This window comes from Myodes glareolus, chromosome 17, assembly GCF_982192425.1.
Source record: "Myodes glareolus chromosome 17, mMyoGla1.1, whole genome shotgun sequence".
NCBI classification, from domain to species: domain Eukaryota; kingdom Metazoa; phylum Chordata; class Mammalia; order Rodentia; family Cricetidae; genus Myodes; species Myodes glareolus.
The window spans coordinates 60,699,346-60,713,345 of NC_142042.1; the positions used below are offsets into that span (position 1 = coordinate 60,699,346).

At 46.7% G+C, this 14,000-nt stretch overlaps 1 long non-coding RNA gene across 1 annotated transcript; it reads right to left on the reverse strand.

Annotated features, from left to right (window-relative positions):
• Positions 1–2,877: 2,877 nt before the first annotated feature.
• On the reverse strand, positions 2,878–9,827 carry LOC125409025 (uncharacterized). Its single transcript, XR_007234660.3, has 3 exons — positions 9,596–9,827; positions 7,843–8,007; positions 2,878–3,364 (listed from the first exon to the last, which is right to left on the reverse strand). It is a non-coding gene; the product is annotated as an uncharacterized LOC125409025 (long non-coding RNA).
• Positions 9,828–14,000: the final 4,173 nt, after the last annotated feature.

The following is a 14,000-nucleotide window of genomic DNA, read 5'->3' on the forward strand; positions in this document are numbered from 1 at the left end:
CCCAGAGTGATGTCTACTGGGAAAGGGCCGGAGGGAATGCTGAAGGGATGTGTCCAGTCAAGCCACCCTCACACACCCCTACTTTCCACCCCACCCCAAGTTCTGAGGATTGAATTTACAGCCTTACAAATGTTAAGCAAGTGTTCTATTTACTAAGCTGTATCCCCATCTTTTTTATATATTTTTTTCTTAAATTTTGAGACAGTGTTTTGATAAGTTGCCTAAGTTGGCCTTGAACTAACTCTGTAACCCAAACAGCCTCCCGAGCTGCTGGGATCCCAGACTTGTGCCACCGGTGCCAACCCTCTGCTTGTCCAGTGTGACACTAGGACCTCTTACCCCTAAAGTAGGGCACAATCAGGAATTCATCCGCCATGCTGCCTGAAAGCGTTGTTGGGGGAAGGCACAGGGTCTCCCACAGACCAGCCTTTGGCCTCCCCACAGGGATGTGACCTGTATAATTCAGGCGTGATCACAAGGACACAGCCCTCTCTTTCTCACACCTGACCTTGATGTGTCCTTATTTACAAATGATTGCAGCTATTTTTGTGCTCAGTCAAGAAAGGCCAGAGAGGAGTGACGCTGTTCTCAGCTACGGAGTTCTCTTCCAGGACCTGGAGAGCCCACTTTGAAAGGCATATTTAGGGAACCCTAAATATCCTGTTCTCACTCCCAGAGCCAGTGTGTGGCTTGCAATTTCTCTTTTGGTTCTCTCCTTTGTGGAATTTAGTTAGCCTTTCTCACTCTACTTTGGGGAGGGGTAGGCGGTGTTGTCCTCCAGGGAGTAAGGAGGGTGGGGAGGAAGGGATTTAGGGACACTCAGGGCTCTGAGAGACGTCTCCTCGCCCACACAGCGCTCCCTTGGGTGAGGTCACTTCCCTAGGCTCTGATTGGCTTCCGAGGAAACCTTCCTCGAGCTGATTGGTTGCATGCACTTGCCATGCCATGGCCACGAGTAAGTTGCGTGTCCAGTATAGAAACTGAGCAGGACCTGCGTAGATATGTGGGGTGCTACCACGGGGGACTCTACTGAGCATTTAAAAGTCATAAGATGGAATGGGGAAGAAGTGTCGATGATGTCTCTATTGTGCTTAGGCAGGCCGACTGAACTTCCTACTGCAGCGTGAGCTACAGACCCGAAACCCAAAGTCGAGCATTTCTGACCCCATTGTACATGGAGAAGGGAGAAGGGTGCTTAGACTCCATGGCGGGAAAGCACCTTTAAAAATCTCGTTTAAGTGTGGTAGTAAGTGTTAAGATAGAAGCCCGGCCAAGAAAACGGAGAAGGGAACAGGAATAGAAACGAACATTCCAGAGTTATTGAGCAATTTGTGATGATTGATGTTTCCTTTTCTAGCTCTCCGCGTGAAGGGTGGAGCCAGGGGACTTGTCGCTGGGGTTTCCCACAGTTACCCAGCTGGTGACTGTAGCTAGGGAGGGAACAGCCGAAAACAAGAGAAAGATCCTGGCAGGTTTTCTTTTGTCTTGACTCAGTACGTTCCTTCCTCCCCCAGTGCCCCCCCCTCCACACGCAGGAGGGGAGACGCTATCCTGACCTGTCACTTGAACGCAGAGCTATGTTGGGAGGCACTACCACCTGCTAGCCCGCCGGATGCTCCTCTGGAAACTCCCTTTTTATTATATTTTGTTTATTTGAGGGCGGGGGGGGGGGCGGGGTGGTACAGAGGACAGAGGACAACCTGCAGGAATCTGTTACTCTCCGTTTGTCGCATGGGTCTGGGGCTCAAATTCAAGTTGCCAAGCTTAGAGGCAGACACCCTTGAACCCTCTCACGGTCCCTGGAAACTTCTTAAAGTAATGGGAGCAAAGATCCCGAAGGAGAGGTGGGAGAGAAGGACAGGAAATGTGTCCCCACCTAGCTCTCCCCACGTCCCTTTTCCCAGGATACAGGAGAAAGGAGGACAAAGGTTGGAATGACCACTTGGGATCCGTTGTACTGCCTCAAAGACAAAGTGTCATAAAGATCAGGCCATTCTTGGACTCTGCCCTGCCTGGACACCTGCCTTTCCTGGCAGATGACCTTGTTGGACAAAGCCGATGACACGAGACCCAGCATCTTCCCCAGATTCTGTAGCGGTTCCAGGCATGAGTTAAACTATTTCCACTGACCTTTCCCCAACTTCCCATAAGCACTACCTAGCAGACAGGCAGTGGCTGGAGTCTAGGTCCAGGAGCCGGGGTCAAAGCTGGTCTCCTGGAGAGGTACCTTAACAGTTGAGGGCCTGCTCACAAACATTTACATCAGGCCCAGACAGTGCTTGCCACCCATGTACATAATAAATAATAAGACAGTTTTTATTGACCAAACTGTTCTGTGCCCACTGCCTCGGCTACAGAGTAGCTTCTACAACAGGAAACCTACGCTCCCTGACGCTCCCAGGCCTCCCCTACTCGGGCAGATATGAAATGTGAGTCTGCGAATAGGTGTAGGGACTCCAGTATTTGAGGAAAGCCCAAACGGAGATCTGGATGCAACACGCAGTTTAGATTGATTGTGGCGACTCAAGAAAACTGGAAAATCGGAAGGTAGATCGATAGAGTGATTAGGCACCTACAGTTTGGTAAGGGAAAGATAGCTGGTTTCTGCAACTCTTTTTTATGGTTGTTTGAACTTTGAAAGTAAAGAAGGGTGTAGGCTGGTCAAGAATGAAGCAGGGTGTGGGGAGCTGGGAGTATAGCTCTGTAGGTAGAACATTTGCCGAGCATGCTCAAAGTCCTCGTCTCTATCCCCAACACCATATAAACCGAGCACAGTGGCATATGCCTACAACCCTTGACTACATGGGAAATTTGAAGCCAAGCTGGGGTATAGGACACACTGTCTCAAAAGACTTAGGAAAAAACAAGGCCAGATAGTGGTGGTGCATGCCTTTAATCCCAGCACTTGGAAGACAGAGGTAGGCGGATCTCTGTGAGTTGAGGCCAGCCTGGTCTACAGAGCGAGTTTCAGGACAGGGTCCAAAGCTACACAGAGAACTCCTGTCTGGAAAGACAAAAACAAAACAAAACAAAACAAAAACAAAAACAAACAAGCAAAAAAGCTAAGTCAAGGGTAATGATTGTCCTCTCAGACAGGCGAAGCATCTTTGTCATCTCAGATAGGAGAAACATCATCGTCATCTCAGATAGGAGAAGCATCATCTCTTTGCTTTAGTCTCCTTACTCCATAGTCTTGTGCCCTTCACAAAGTCAAGACGTGCCTCAGTTTCTTTTTGTCTGACACATTAATTTGGACTAGACGTCTCCAGAGAACCCAACCACTCAGTAGAGTAGCCGTGGATCCTCTTGCAAAGGTACGAATGGAGCCGCGTCTCATGCTATTGGTTACATCCGACAAGGTCACCTGCCAAGAAAAGCAAGACTCCAGGTAGGGCGGAGTTCAAATATGACCTGATTTTTATGGCATTTTGTCTTTGAGGCAGTAGCAGTACAACCAATCCCAAATGGTCACTCCAATCTTTGTCCTCCAAATACCAGGGCGTGTGCCTATTTTGCCAAGCTCATTCAATCCCCTTGATCTCCCCGCCTTATTTTCAGCCAGGCAGGCTAAAGATACACCAGGCACATCGCCAGTTGTCTCCAAGAACCTTTCTAGCCAGAGTAGCCGAGCATCAGCAATTCCAAAAAATCAGAAGACCCCTGCAGAGAGGTCACAGTCACAACCTGCAAGTCAGGACGCAGAGCAAGGACAACATAGAGATTTCAGACCAAAGAAGGGGCCGCTGATATCGGTCTTTCCTATCTGTCCTCAAATATGCCTGGCCAGAAGACCGAGGAGATAAATGAACTTGACAGGAATAGTTCAGTTAGGTAATCTGGCCAGGCTAATCTGGCCAGGCTAGCGATGACCTTTTCTCCACTGACTCTTCCCCTACAGAGACCCATGTTTCCCCCAAGGAAATCACGAATGTGGGAATTTGAAATCCCCATGCAGAATTCTAGTTTCTAGTATTATCCCTGAGAACGCTTTGCCTAATTCAGTGGGATTTAATGTGTCTCTTCTGCCAGCCAGCTCACTCAGAGGGAGTTAGTAGGCACATACTGATCTAACCTTACATACAAGCCCAGCAAGGTTAAGGCTTCCATGATTACAGGGTCTATGACTACTCTCTGTTCCCAAACCTTCTTTAATCCCAGGATCATCAGCTACTGGTTGTGCTCCCTACAGCTCAGACTCCTTCCCCTCCCCGAGTAGCCACAATCCTATGCATCTGCTTTTCTGGGTTTATAGCAGAGAAGTGAAAAAAAAAAAAATAGCCAACTGCTACCTGACCAGTACCCTGCTGCTTGCCCAGTGCTTGAACCCCAGCCCTCTGCCTCCATCTTCCTCATGTTGAGATCACAGGCACACACCACTACTTCTGGCTTGTTTTTGTTTTCTTTGACATAGAGAGGCCTGGGGTTCCTTGTGTAGTACAGGCTCATCTCAGACATGGACATGGAATAGTTCTTCTGTCCCAGCTTTCAACGTGCTGGGATTGCCAGGTGTAGTGATTCACGCCTTTAATCCCAGTACTTGAAAGGCAGAGGCAGGCAGATCTCTGTGAGTTCAAGGCCAACCTGATCTACAGAGTGAATTCCAGGACAGCCAGAGCTACACAGTGAGATCCAGTGTTGGGGAAAAAAAAAAAAACAGACAAAATGGGCATGGTGGCTCATGCCCTTAATCTCAGCACCTGGGAGGCAAAGGTAAGCAGATCTTCATGAGTTCGAGTCCAGTCTGGTCTACGATCTACAAAGTGAGTTTCAGGACAGCCTGGGTGACTACACTGAGACACCCTGTCTTGAAAAAAAAAAAAGAAAAAGAAAAAGAAAAAGAAAGAAAGAAAGATCCAAACAACAGCAAAAGTGTTGGGCTTAGAGCTTTAGGTTTGTGGCATCACTCTTGGTGTGTTTCTATCTTGGTGTGGTGAGGGGTGAGGTTTTATTTGCATACATATTCATATATGTGCAGATGCATGTGCTCATGCATGTCTATATATGAAGGGTAGCAGTCACCTAAAGTGCCATGATTTCTCACACATGACCTACCTGTATTTTGGGACAGGGTTTCTCACTGGCTTTGAGTTTCTGAAGAAGGGCTAAGATGGCTGGACACTGACCTCAGTCACCCACCGTGTCCATGTGCCCAGCCCTGGGATTGCAGGAAATGGACACCACACTTAGGTCCTCGGACCTGCATGCCAAGCACTTTCCTGACTAAGCCACCTCCCTAGCCTTCTTGGTAATTTTTTTTTTTTCTGAGACAGGATCTCCAGTTGGTCTCAAATTTGATAGCCTGGCTCTTGGGTGCTGGGGTAGGGTTACAAGCAAGTGGCACCACAGCCAGCAAGTGAAACCTCTCTAACAAGGGCCAGGGGGGGTGCTGCAGCCAGCAAATGAAACCTCTCTAACAAAGGCCAGGGGGTTGCGAGGTAAAGGTAGGGCAAAGGACAACCAGGAGTTCAAGATCATCTTTGACTTTATAGTGAGTCTGAGGTCAGCCTGGGTTACAACAGACCCTGTCTCAAAAAAACAAAAACAGCAAAACAAAACAAAAAAAACAAAAAACAAAAAACAAAAACAAAAACAGAAAAGAAAAGAACCCAGAAAGAAAGATACCCTGCCTAAATTGGAGGTCTTTCTTTCTTCTCATGGTGATGACTCCTGCAGTCCCCTTTGGATGGGGGTTGGGGGAGCCTTGATGTTTGTTTTCCTTTTCTCTGCTATGGCCAGGGAAGCAACCGTTTTTTTTTTTTTTTTTTTTTTTTTTTTTTTTTTTGAGAGGAAGTTTTTTCCTTGAGTGTACGCTTTCGCCAGGCGGGGTGGTAAAAGGAAGTAAGCAAAGATGGGCACTGTGTGGGAGAGAGCGCCAGTCCCTCTCCGAGAAGAGAAGTAATGCTTCACAAAGCCTATTTTCTTCCCCCAGGCCTCTCTCCTGGCACCCAGATGCCTTTTCCTGTCTGACCATACTTGGATCTGGTTGCTGTCAGCCCCTCACCTCTCCCTTACTTGGCCTGGATCCTGTTTGAGTCTTGTTTTCCAGTCCAAACCACCACCCTCACACCTGTCGAGGGGTGTCAGCAATGTCTCCAGAGCTCTCAGGAGATGGATGGAGTCTGGCCCGGAGAGGTGGCTGTGTACAAGGAGATCTTTTCACTTAGACTTATCCTTGTAGTCCTTGGGGTACTTCAAATAATTTTTCTCTTGTTTTATCTGTGTATTTATTTTTGTGACAGATAATGTCTTATGCAACCCAGGTTGACCTGAAATTTGCTATACAGCCGAGAATAGCCTTGAACTCCTGACCCTCCCATCTTAGCCTCCCTAGTACTGAGATTTCCCCTTCTTAGATTTTGGGGTGTGTGTGTGCGCATGTGTGTGTGCTGCATGGAAGTGCAAGCGCATGTGCACTTTTGCTACAGTGCACATGGAGCTCAAGGCACAACTTTAGGAACTCAGCTCTCTCCTTCCATCTTTACATGGGTTGGGGGCTTGAACTCAGTAGCAAGTGCCATTACTTCTGAGCCATTTTTCCTGCCCCCTTTCTCTCTCTCTCTCTCTCTCTCTCTCTCTCTCTCTCTCTCTCTCTCTCTCTCTTTCTCTCTCTATCCAACATCTGAGAGCAGCTTGTGTTGCCAGTTGTGGCCTGTAACTATCAATCTTCCTGTCTCATGCTTCCAAATGCTGGGACTACAGGAATGCAATGCCACACCAGGCCCCTAAAATGTGGAAATATGGTTTCCAATGTTTTCAACCAATTCAAACCTTTAGGAAGGAACTTTACAGGCTTCAAAACTTCAGTAAGCTGTTTTGGCTAGTGTTCTGCCTCTGGCTTAGCGTTTCCTCTGTTTGTGCTTCATTTAGTCAACTTCAGCTAAAATCAAGATACAGGAAGAGAAACACAAATCAGTGTGTTTATGCTGGGATCTATCACAAGCAGAAATTCCATTTCCCTGCAGGCTTCCCAGAAACCTTGGAGCATCTGTGTCAAGGATTCCTTCCTTTACCACAAAACAGGGTAGAGCGGATGGGAAGAGATGCTGAGGCACAGGAAGGACCAAAAGGAGAGGAGGATACTCATGCACGGTTTAAAAAAGAAGGCCAAGAGAAGACGAAGACCACATTGAGAAGTTCCATAACCTTTCTCTTCCCCACTCATCTCCATGCCCACTTTCCAGGACCCCCTGCCCATAGTCGACAGGATCTCTTAGGCTTGCCCTTGGCTCACTGCCCCAGCTCTTCCAACTCCATGGGAGCCAGTTTTCTGGGCGGCAGTACCAACATGTCATCATTTTCAATCTCTCTGACCTCCATGGGCATCTTTTCTACTTTCTCAAGGCATATGAAGCCCAAACCTGGGTTTTCAGTCTTGAATTCTATTCCTAAGAATAGGGACAGTAGGGTCCCTGAGGTTTCAGGAGAGTTTGGAGCCCTCCTGCAGGCCTGGCAGGGAGGTAGAACTTAGCTGCCACCCAACCAGGCTACCTCTTCCTCCATGGAGAGAAAACGAGACATCACTTTCTGCCCAACCCCACTCTCACTGTTCTACAGAGTCTTGGAGGGGGAAACAATCTGAGTGTGGAACAGGAAGCAAAGTTTCTGCAACTGGAAGATGAGGCAAGGATGAAAGACAATGGAGAGAAAGGGACAGGGCAGGACACAAAGACTGGTCATGAATTCGGGTGGAGGGATGTTAAGTGGAGGAGTCTTCATCCATAGAGATATATAAAGGAAGCCCCTCAATTTACCTCCTCTCTGAGTAACCGAAACCCTTTCCCTCTCCGTCTGCCCAGGAGGTTAAAAATAGCCCCGGTGAGCACCTAGCCAGACATTTCCAACCTGTTTGCTGACACTTAGTTGAGTTGAAGATGTCCGTCTAGTCAGCGGTTCCGTCACCCAAAAAAAGACAGAGAATGGACCTCACTTGACATCCCAAGACTCGGTCATGTGGAATTCACAATCCTGTCCCCATGTTCTGTCTTTCTCGCTCCATCGCTCTGTTGCCTGGAGATGAGCAAGCAAGCGGTACACAGAAAAATCTCAGTACTGAGTTTGTTCATTCTTTTCTCTCTACATAACGAGCTAAAGAAAGAATAGAAAGGGCCAAACCCAGTGAAAGGTCAGGATGGGACAAGAACAGTCTGGATCAACTAAACTGGGCGTCATGGGTAGTCTCAATACCTCTGATCCTTGTACTACCCAACTAGATCAAAGACCTTAGAAAACGGAATTCGAAGGCTGGAGAGAGGGCCCTGAGATTAAGAGCACCTATTATTCTTGAAGAGGATCAGGTTCTGTTCTCACACACATATAGCCATCTGTAACTCCAGTTCTAGGCCCCGTTTGACCTCTGCAGGCACCAGGCATACATGCACATACATACATGCAGATAAAAACTCATACAGCTAAAAAATTAAAAAGAGCCAGGTGGTGGTGGTGCACACCTTTAATCCCAGCTCTCAGGAGGCAGAGGCAGGGGGATCTCTGAGTTTGAGCCCAGCCTGGTCTACAGAGTGAGTTCTAGCATAACCAGGGTTACACAGAAAAATCCTGTCTCAAAACCAAAGTTGTTTTCATTTATATAATAAAGATTAATAATAATAAAAAGAAATGTAAAAAAAGAAAAAAAGAAATTCAAGACCTCTCTAGTCTTACATTGTCTGCATTCTCTGTTCCTCAGTTTACCACACTATTTGATGCATTTTCCCTAAATGTATAAACTGGAGCGGTTAGAAGATTCAGTTCCAGTGTACTTGTGGCGGTCAGAGAACAGTTTGCGGGAGTAGGCTGTCTTCTGGGATTATAGGGGTGCACCACTCTGCCCAGGCTGCTCTTATTTTGAGTAATAAACACTGGTTTTGTTCTAACAGTACCCAGATATATTCTCCACTTACTACACTGTATGTGTGTGTGTGTGTGTGTGTGTGTGTGTGTCTGTGTCTGTGTGAGTGAATACCACATGTCTGTGATGTTCAAGGAGGCCAGAAGAGGGCTTCAAATCCCTTGGAGCTGGAGTGTGTGAGCCACTGATGTGGGAACTAAATCAGATCATCTGAAGGGCAGCAAGTATTCTTAACCACTGAGCCATTTCTCTAGTCCCTGCATCAGGGCACGCATGTGTGTGTGTGTGTGTGTGTGTGTGTGTGTGTGTGTGTGTGTGTGTGCCTCTGATGAGCACAACTTGGGTGTTGTTGTTTTGTCCACATTTTTTTTTTTAAAGCTAGGATGTCTCAGATCAGAGTGTGACATTCACTAAGTAGGCTACTCTAGCTGGCTAGGAATCACCAGGGCTCCCCCTGTCTCCACTTCCCCACCTCTGGATTATAAACATTAGCGTTGTCCTGCTTTTTAAGTAGGTTTTGGGGGGACCTAACGCAGATCCTCATACTTGTATGGCTAGCATTGCAGTAGGAAATCACTCAGCACGTTCCTGATTGAGCTGCCTCTCCAGCCCATCTTTGAGCAATCCACAGAGTCCTGCTAGAGGTTTTTTTTCTCGAATCACCTCTAGGTGACAGAATACAGAAGGGAAATAAAGAATACATTCAACTGGCCCTTCTATTCTAACTGCCTGACGGGAAGAAAATCTTACCCTGCTCCATGTTGACCTTCTGAACACAGCATTTCTGGGATTGGAGCCTTCTTCCAGAGATGGCTACAGATCTAGGGTTGCAGGCCTTGGCCCAATAAGTGATGAGTCTAAGACCTGGAAAGAGTTCAGTGGTGAGCCTTCGGATATTGTCCTGTCTTAGTTTATCCTCTATTGCTGCAATAAACACCGCAAGCAACTGGGGGAGAAAAGGGTTTTATTTGGCTTATGCGTCCAGAGCTCAGGCCTCATTGAGGGAGGGCAGGGCAGGCACCTGGAGGCAGAAGCAGAACCGTGGAGGAACGCTGCTTATTGGCTTGTTCCCCGGCTTATTAGGCTCGCTTTCCTCTAATATCTCATTACCATGAGCCCAGAGATGGCACCACCCACACTGGGCTGGGTCCTCCCACATCAATCATTAATCAAAATGCCCCCACAGACCTGCCTACAGGCCAACCTGACGGAGGCATCTCCTTAGTTAAGGTTCCCTCCTCCCAGATGACCTTAGTTACGGTCAAGTGGAAAAAAAAAAAAAAACCTATCCAGCACAAGTGCTGAGAAGAAACGGTTATTGAGAACACAGAGCCTGGAGCCAAACTGAATTCCACACCTCCTGTGTCTCCTGCGGCCATGGGACTTAGGGCAGCTTGTTTAAACTCCACGCCAAAGGCAGTACATTTGCTATTGCTTTGCTTAAAGTTTTGTCTCTTTTATTCTTTGTGCGTGGCTGTGTCTGCCTGTATGTCTGTGCTCTGTGTGTCTTCCCGGTGTCCTTGGAAGCTAGAAAGGCGCCTCAGATCTCCAGGAACAGGAGTTAAAGAGGCTTGGGAGTTGCCACAGGGTACTGGGAATCCAGGCCAGGTTAGTGCTTGTAACTGCTGCCCCAACATTTGTCTTTTTCTTTCTTCTTTATTTTTAGTAAGGTGGAGATCAATTAAGAAAGATCCCCAATATTGACCTTTGACCACTCCATGCATGCACACACACACACACACACACACACACATGTATGTGCTCATGATAAGGTATACCACCACGCACGCACATACACACACACATACATGTGCTCATGATAAGGTATGAATATACCACACATGCAATATACCACACATGCACTCAAACACACAAACACAAAAAATTCAGCATGAATGTGTGTACACCCATGGTGGCCAGGGGACAAGGTCAGGCATCTTTCTCTTACAATCTCCATCTTATTTTGGGGGCAAAGTCTTTCACTGAATCTGGAGCTCAATGGTATAGGAGGTCCTTCTGTCTATGTGTTGCTTTCATTGGTTTAATAAAGAAACTGCTTTGGCCTTTTGATAGGGCAGAACTTAGATTGGTGGAACTGAGTGCTGGGAAGAAGGGCAATGTGGCAGATGCCATGGTTCTCCTGCCCGAGATGGATGCTGGTTAGACTCATGCTGATAAGCCACAGTCAAGTGGCAATACACATTAATGAAGATGGGTTAAACTAATATGTGGTTAACTAAAGTATCTTCCCACCCCTAACTTATTGTCATTTACTTTGTGGAATATATATATATATACACATATATATCATATAGCATATATATATACATATATCATATAACTACACACACACATATACAGTTTGTTTGTTTATAGTTTGTTTGTTCTGTTTTGTTTTTTGAGACAGGGTTTCTCTGTAGCTTTTTGGCTCCTGGAACTCATTCTGTACACCAGATTGGCCTCGAACTCATAGAGAGCCACTTGTTTCTGCCTCCCGAGTGCTGGGATTAAAGGCATGCACCACCACTGCCTAGCTTGTTCTTTTTGTTTGTTTGCTTGTTTTAGGTTTCTTTATTATGTATACAGTGTTCTGCATGCTGCAAGTCAGAAGAAGGCACCAGATCTCATTACAGATGGTTGCTGGGAATTGAACTCATGACCTTTGGAAGATCAGGCAGTGCTCTTAACCTCTGAGCCATCTCTCCAGTTCCTTGTTTTTGGTTTTTGAGACAGGGTTTCTCTTTAGATTTGGAGCCTGTCCTAGAACTGAAACTAGCTCTTGTAGATCAGGTTAGCCTCAAATTCACAGAGATCCGCCTGCCTCTACCTCCCAAGTGCTGGGATTAAAGGCATGCGCCACCACTGCCTGGCTTCTTTTTATATTTTTAAGACAGAATGCCACTATGTAAACTGGACTGGCCTCACACTTGCCTCAATCCTCCTGCCTCATGTTCCTGATTACTGGGGTTACAGATGTGAATCACATTTCCAGTGTGTGTGTGTGTGTGTGTGTGTGTGTGTGTGTGTGTGTGTGTGCATGCCTGTGTTATTTTGAAGAAAGAGTCTTGCTAGATAGCCCACACTGACCTCAATCTCATAATCCTCTTGCTTCCCAAATGCTGGAATTGTAGACATATGTTACCACCCCTAGCTCAGACTGTTCATCTGTAAAATGAAAGCCAGAAGTACAGATGATCTCAAAGGTGTCGTGAAGATTACTAACACGGGAGTGGGGCTAATGAGATAATGCATTGAGATAAGTGGATAAAGGCATCTGCCACCAGGTCTGATGACTGGAGTCATCGCCACTGCTCACATGGAAGGAAAAAACCAGCTGCTCATAAGTTGTTCTTTGACTTCCACAGGTGTGCCACAGTGCCTGCAGATGTGCATGCATGTGCATGCACGTGCACACACATACACACATACTCACACACATACACACATATACACACATACTTATACATACACACATACACACACACACACACACACACACATGCGTGCCCTGATGCAGGGGCTAGTCAGTGTCACTAGCTGTGTGTGATTATTTCTTGTTGACCGTATTGCTGATTTATGTTCTCTCTCCACACCTTTCTCTCTCAATGCCCCAACTCTAGTTGGATCCTTACATTTTCCTTATGTCAAAGAAGGCTCTTTGTTTTTTGAAGTAACTACTTGTAGCTGTTGTTTTGTAGTCCAGGCTGGCCTCAACTCACCTCTATGTAGCTGAGGATGGCCTGGATATACTGGTTCTTCTTTTTTAAAAAAAAAAAAACTTTATTTAACTTTATTTCATGCACATTGGTATAATGATGTCAGATTCTCTTGAACTGGATTTACAGACAGCTACGAGCTGCCTTGTGGGTGCTGGGAATTGAACCCAGGTCCATATGGAGGAGCAGTCAGTGCTCTTAACCACTGAGCCATCTCACCAGCCCCATACTGGTTCTTCTGTCTCATTTTTAAAGAGAAGATCTCATGTATGCCAGGCTGGCTCAAACTCACAAGAGAGCTGAGCATACCTTGAATATCTGGGATCTTCCTGCCTCTGCCTCCCAACTTCTGGGATGACTGGTGTGAGCCTCCAAGCCTTTTGTATACTGTACTGAGGATCCAACTCAAGGTTTTCACTTTGTCCATTTTAGGCCAAGAATTTACCAACTGAGCTTCATCTCTAGTCTTAAAAAAAAAAAAAAAAGCTTTGCTGTGTAACCCAAGCTATCTTGAACTTTTAGTCCATTTGCCTCAGTAGGGGTAGGACTACAGGCCTGAGCCACCAGGCCCTGCTACTGATTTTATTTTCTTTGGGGTATTTTCCCCCATCTCTCTTTAACTTTCTTTTTGGCTTTTCTCAGATCTTCCAGTACTAGGTTGGGCCTAACGAAGAAATAACACTCAGAACTTGCTCTCTGTCCCTGGCTGTACAGGTTGGTTGTAGCTCTTTAAAGATCGGAAGGCAGATGCGTGAGAAAAGAAGCCCCAGCATTAAGTGGGGAAACAGCTGCCCCAGTCCTGGGGAAGTGGCGCTAAGGGTGCCTGCAGACGGAAAATGACCCAGGCTGAGGCAGAATTGTGTAGAGACAGCAAAAGGAAGTGAAGTGGAGCCTTCTGTGCTCTCAGGAGGGATGGGTTTCCTCTTGGGGAGTAGTTCTGGCAACTTCCTTCCTCAGAGTTAGCTGCGCTACGCGATATGGCAGTGGCCCCTGACACCATGCTATTTAAGCTTAAATTAATTACACACAATTAAAAATTCCATTTTCCAGTCACAGTCCGACAGCTCCACACGGCTCGTGGCTGATGTACTCGACACAACAACCCCATCACCAGAGAACACTCCTTTGGTCACTTGTGGTGTCTCACACCTAGAAGCCTGGTGCTCAGAGGTTGAGGCAATAGGGTTGCCAGGCTGCACAATAATGAGTCCCAGGCTAGTTTGGGTGACAGAGTGAGACCAATCTCAAAAAGAAAAATGAAATCCTGTAGACGGTGGCAGATGGGGTGAGAATGGGGGTTAGGGTATCAGGAGAGGGGGTGTCTGTTCTGCCTCTTACAAGCTCGAATCTCTTAAGTGGCCTGGGGCGTAGCTATCCTCTCCTGGCCACTGATATCAAATCTGAGTAATTAGACTGTGTACACAAATACCCAGGCGCAG